Here is a 6033-nt window from a genome sequence, read left to right on the forward strand (position 1 = left end):
ATAGCAAACTGACTTCGGAGTAAAAAAAACAGCTGCTCATTCATCATCCATGAAAGATTACTTCCTACACCGACCGACACACACCGGGTACGCCCTTCAACTCGTGTTGCCGTTCCCCGGGAGTCCTCGCGGCACGTGCCTTCGAGAGACCGCAGCCGCCGCTAGACGCGCCGCTGCCCGGGCGACACCAGTGGCGGCATCAGGCCTCCGACCCCTGGCGGTGGTGGCGGCCGGGCCCAAGGCCGCGCCAGCTGACTGACGGAGCCGCCGACGCGATTGCGTCCGTCGCCTCGCCGGGAGGCGCCGGCAGTGCAGCGCAGGGCGGCAGAAGTGGCGCGGCGGGTCGGGGAAGCGCGGTGAGAGCAACGAGAGCGAGGCGCCCGGCCGCGGGAGACGTGTCAGCTGGTGTTCGACGCGACGTCTGGGGCCGCGGCTGTAGGGAGGTGAGTCTCTAAGACGGCGGTGATTTTGCGCGCCCCCGAAGTTTTTGGTGTGTGTGGGGACGATGGCCGTTCTGCCGGGGTGACTGCGGTGTGGTGACTTGTTTTCGCGTGACGACGGAACTAGAGATGTAAGATTGCGGCGGCTCGGCGTAGGGTGCCGCACAACTCAGCACCAATCGCCGGGCCGGCCGGCACTGATCTGGTACCGGGAGCCGGTACTGAGCCAGTACCAGCGTGCCGCTAGGGCGGTGGTACCTGGGCTGACAACACGGGGTACTCTGGCGGTACCAGGCGATGCTCGCTCGCGTCGAACACGTCGAGGACCGGTACACGTACCGGCACCAAACAGGCGCCGGCTTGGAGCCAGCACGGCTACATATGCGCTGGTGCTCCCGCGGCACAAGAGCGGGTACCAGCTTGTCAAATCTGACATCTCCAGCCGGGACTTCCGCCGTGGAGAGATAGGTCCACGCCGCCGCGGCCCGACTGGCTGGCCGATGTACGTCTGTTGCTGTCACGCGAAGGGTCTGAATTGCTGTCGCTGCGGCGTCTTTTCACTCGCGATGGCACGCCGCAGAGAAAGGCCAGGTCGGGCTGAGACGGGCCGGAGTCTCTGCTTGCTTCGCCGTCCGCGCAACGGGCTTGCTGACTTGATCGATGAAACGAGTCCCGTGCAGTTTGGCGTCGTTGCGCAACGTTTAGGAGTTGGTTTTGGCTCGTTCGTCTAAGTAGTCGAAGCTTAGGAATGTTCCTCGGGTTCCGTTGTAATTGTATTACGTCCAGACGTGACGCCAGCGTGTTGCTGTCTAGGTTCAAATATACACAACGAATAAGCAAAACATCGATTTCCGCTGTCTGTTATGGCGCGTTCAACACACAGTGTCTCGCTGCTGCACGATGTTGGTCTAAAGCAGTAATTCGTCGCACGATTGAAGGCACAATACGCAAAGATGGGCAAATCCAGACGTGCTTCACGCTTCGCCGCCCTCTAAGCCCTGCAGGAATGTTTGGTGATCATGGGCGCAGCCAGGGTTTTCGTAGAGGAGGGGGCGGTGTTTGATGAGTGCGCATGACGATTATGTATTGTAGTGCTTATGTATGTAGTTGGGAGCCATGTATGGGAAAACAACGAAAAAGTCTGGGTCTAATGATCCCCCTGAGTGCGCCCCTAGCGGTGATTAACAGGGATGTTTAGTGTTGCAGACCTAGCAGAGCTTTGACATTTACGCTGTCATGGTCACAGCTATACTGGCGTACCGCCTAAATTGGCTGGATGGCTTCTGTGGCTTCTGTTGGGCCATACACAGTTATTAACTGTGTGTGGTCCAACAGAAACTTCAATAAATGGTTGTTGAAATTCGAACGTTTGTTCGTAACGACGGTATCCAATGTCGATTAAATTGTGCTTCAATTTTCCCGCTTGCTTAGCATTTATGCGGGCAGAAGTAGGAGTATTAGAGCGCTGCCCTTCAGACAGGGACACAATCAAGAGCGGGTGGTGTTCAGGGGTGGGGGGGGGGGGGGGGGGCTGCCTGCCCGCTCCCCTCAGGCCCACATTTTTTCTTCAGATGGTTTCGGATTAAAAATTGCAAATCGATGTGACACGTTCCGATCGTGATTCGGCCCCCCCCCCCCTGAACGAAGCCCTGGCTCAGCCCCTGCCTTCAGATCACTGAAGCCCGCTGACCTATTTTCACCCGCCATCTTGAGTCCTCTGTGTGCCGGGTCTCAGGCGCTTTCCAAACATTCAAACCAGTGGTGAGTGATCTTTGCTGCGTGTTCACACGCTGCGGTGATCTGTTCCCATTCACGAGCTGCACATGAGCCTGAGTTTGAGCCGCCAACCAGTGTAGCGTTTGAAATTGGGCCACGTGTCTTCAACACGTGAACTCGGGTCGAATCCGGGCGCTGGCCAACCGAGGCAGGGCGGTGGTGCAGTGGGATGTGCCGCGGAGTGGCGGCGGTGCCTGGTAATACGTCGGAGGCAAAAGCCGATGCAGCGAAGGTGATTGCGTCACTTCTAAATCGCAGTGGTCCTGGATTCGACGGGGCTTATATCAGGGAACGCTTAGCCCAGGAGGATAGTGGGCAAACATGTGCCTTGTTCCGAATGTTGATTCCTGGTTTCTTCTTGCCCCATCATGAAAACGACATCTTGGATCCTGATTCCGGATGGTTCTTTCAGGGACACCGGCCCCAGGTTCCTGGATACCATTGCTGTTGCAAATATTGGACCTTGGTTCCTGGCTCTCATTGACTCCTTTGGCACAGATTTATGGGCTACTGGTTACCAATGGTTCCTTCGCAGATACAACATCCCGGCTCCCGATTATAATTAGCACCAGATCCCTCGTTCCTTGGTTCTTATTGGCTCCTTCACAAAGACCAAGGGCTTGTGTGGCTTCCATCGGCTCCTTACAAACACTAGACCCTAGTTTCTGGTTCCCGATGCTTCACTCACGAAAGACCAGATCTTGGTTCGTGCTTTCCATTGTCTCATTTGCTAACTCCTTCGGGTCACCCACTGACAAATATTGATTATTAAGTTAAGGGCATGCTCTCTGAAATAAAAAAGAAACATTTTTCATAACCTTTTAATATTTATTTGTGCAACGTGCGTACTTTAAGCAGACTGTGGATACGCACTGGCTTCTGGCCACATGATTTTGGTAAGGTCCTTGTTCGCGCTGGTTCCGCGACTTTATAAGGAATGTTGGTGCTGGCTGGATCCTCGGCATGACTCCAGGATAGAGCTGGGATCTTCCTGTATCCCTGGCCATTTTCCAGGCTGGATACTGGTTCTTGTTGGTTCCCTAGCACATCTCAGTGCGGAATCTGGATTCCGGAGGGTTTTGATCTGATTCCAAAACTGATCCCCAGATTCTTCCTAGTTTCGCGACAGGCAACTAGACACTGGTTGCCGTAAGGAATCTGGGGATTCACGCAATCGTCTAACAGTGAGGAAATCATGAAATTTAATTAAACGAAACACGCCGGTGGCGGTTTTTGTTCCGCATTTTGTCAGGAAAAGCGGGAACCGTCACAATTATACCAAAGGAAGGAATGTGTCCTCATGGAGTAACATTTTGCTTAACTTCGCACTCCGATCAATGACGTTTGTTCGCCGTTCACCGTTTGAACAGCGATTGATGTCCAGTCAACAGCAAACGAACGCACAAGCACTCGCATATTTTGAACATAATGATGTGCCAGCCGCCTGACAGATCTTGCACGATTTTGTAAAACAAGCATTTCATCATTCTTTCCGTGGAACGCACCACATAAAAGCGGTTCTCTAATGGAACAGGGACATGGCGTCTCGTGACAGGATGTGTGCGCCAACGGACGTCCATTGCAGTTGGTCCCAAGATGGACGCTTCCGTCACTATTTATTTTTCTGCGCCCAAGATCGGGAGGCCACGCCCGCGTCTGCGGCTGGTTTGCCAAGTCATTCCCGTCGCCGGACGTTCTGGTTCTAGGAGCTCATCGCTCACATTTCTCGGTATTGTGATTGAGAAACGCTATCAGCAGACCTGTGTGCTCCTCTCGTTTTGATCTGTGGGGGTTAGCGGAGCCCGAGCACCTATCATTAGTATCAACAGATGCTAAGATCACATTGAGTGTCAAACTGGTATTTCGTTGTCTAACATGTATGGTCGATTCTGTCCCACGGCAATGCTCCTGACAATTATTGGCCGATCACGCGTCCCTAAGTTGAAACCCCAACGAGACAACAACCCCCATTGATGGCTACACACATGGCAAAATTTGCGGCTCAGCTGTTTCCGTGTCAGTCAGCTGATACAACACGTCACACAAGGACGGCGCTCAAGATCGATAGCGTGGTGGCAGTTGGAGCAGGTGTGGGTCGTGTAGTTACCAATCATCCCAAGACACACTGCAGCACTTAGGGATGTAGCCAAAGATGGGTGAGTTGGGGCTCACTGAACTTTGACATGGGCTCATAGCCCTCATATGATTCCACAATAGTTGACCAGGACAACTGTTTTTGCCTCAAATCTTATTGGCTGCCATGGATAGTGACGTGTGGCGCCCAACAGCAGTAATTTAATGACAAAGTCGGGGGATGGCCATGTGCGATACATATAGGAGACAACTGGTTTCGGCAGTAGGGCGATCCAGTGGTGTGGCTGGGATTTTGCCCGAGAGGGCGCTAAACCGAGTCACAAGGGGCCCTTTAAGTCAAAGGATCCCCTCGTCGTCGCAATAGGGGCCCGCGTTTTTATTCGTTTTACTTTTTGTGCTCGGAAATCTGTTTTCCTGTTTCGTGGGACCGTTTTTGAATGTCTGTGTTAGTGTTATGTTTGACATCGTTTGGTTGTTTAACAGCCAAAAAGCACTGGGGCCTTCAGCCTCAAAGGACCCCAGCCACCTCCAGGAAAGGGGCATGGCCGCAAAAGCTCCCCTCGTGGCTACGCCGCGAAGGCAAACGAACATTGGTTGCCCAGTGATACGCAAGGCACTGTACCTCCTATCGCTTGCGGAGAGGACGTATGTCCGGGATAACGGGTACGCTGTAGAGATCGGCCATCTCGATTCAGGTTGATGCACGCTCGGAACCGAAGCGTTGAAGAAAAGACTGAAGCAACTACGATGATGTCTTGGATACTAGGGTGCCGGTAGTGTAGTGGTTAACGCGTCTGCCTTAACCACTCCACGTCTGGGAAACCAGAGGCAAGGTGTTCGATTTCCCGCGGTGCCCGCCCTTCCTGCCCGGGCGAGAGGCAGGCGGCGCTATATAGCCTCAGCAGCTGAGTGCGTCGTTAAGCCCCAATGGTACACATGTCTTAAATAGCCGAGAAATGTTGAAAACTCTTAGTTTTTCGACATTATGAGCTACTATCCAGTAAATATTAGGAGCTTGTGTGCGCGTTATCCGGAACATAATTCGAATCACTGTGCGTAATTTGTGAGCACTTTGTGGAGGCGAACCCAACGCGGTGGCTGGGCATGCTCAATTAGTGCACTAGACCACATCCCGAGAGCGAATTAAGTCTGAAAGACATCCGCAATGTCACTGCACATGACATTCACCAAATCGGTGCGTTCCGGTGCCGCCGCCAACGGCATGGCCCCGCCTCACAGCCGGGCTTCGGCGGCCTCGTTTGGTTCCGCTGGTCGCGCGGCGTTCCGGAAGATAAACAATATGGCCCATGCGCGGGTGGGAACCGTGCCAGCGGAGGCCTTTTGTGGTGGCGGGCGCCGCGCTGCAAGCCTGGCGTCAGATAACGCGGCTGAGCTGCGCGAGCTTCGACGCAAGCTGCGCGAGCTTCAGCGCAAGCTTCGGCGCAAGCTGCGCTAGCTTCAGCGCAAGCTTCGGCACAAGCTGCGCGAGATTCAGCGCGAGCTGCGCGAGCTTTAGTGCGAGCTTCGGCGCGAGTTGCGTGGGCTTCAGCGCGAGCTGCGTGAGCCTCGGCACGACTGTGCGATCTTCTGCGCGAGCTGCGCGAGCTTTGGCGCAAGCTGCGCGGCCGGACCGCTGCCGCGCCCAGCTCGTGGAGCTGCGCCGCCGCGCTGCCGGGCGTGACGGCGCTGGTCTGGCCGGCTCTGATGTCGGGTTGTCGCCCAG

General features: G+C 54.7%; 1 protein-coding gene across 1 annotated transcript in view; it reads left to right on the forward strand.

The window, feature by feature from the left end:
- Window positions 1–321: 321 nt before the first annotated feature.
- Window positions 322–6033, forward strand: part of LOC119095716 (uncharacterized) — a 45115-nt gene continuing 39403 nt past the window's right edge. Inside the window, exon 1 of the mRNA XM_037218570.1 lies at window positions 322–443. The gene's annotated coding sequence lies outside the window, so the exon portion shown is untranslated. The remainder of the gene's footprint in view (window positions 444–6033) is intronic.

This window comes from Pollicipes pollicipes, unplaced genomic scaffold, assembly GCF_011947565.3.
Source record: "Pollicipes pollicipes isolate AB1234 unplaced genomic scaffold, Ppol_2.1 Scaffold_4219;HRSCAF=4965_pilon_pilon_pilon, whole genome shotgun sequence".
Lineage (NCBI taxonomy): Eukaryota > Metazoa > Arthropoda > Thecostraca > Pollicipedomorpha > Pollicipedidae > Pollicipes > Pollicipes pollicipes.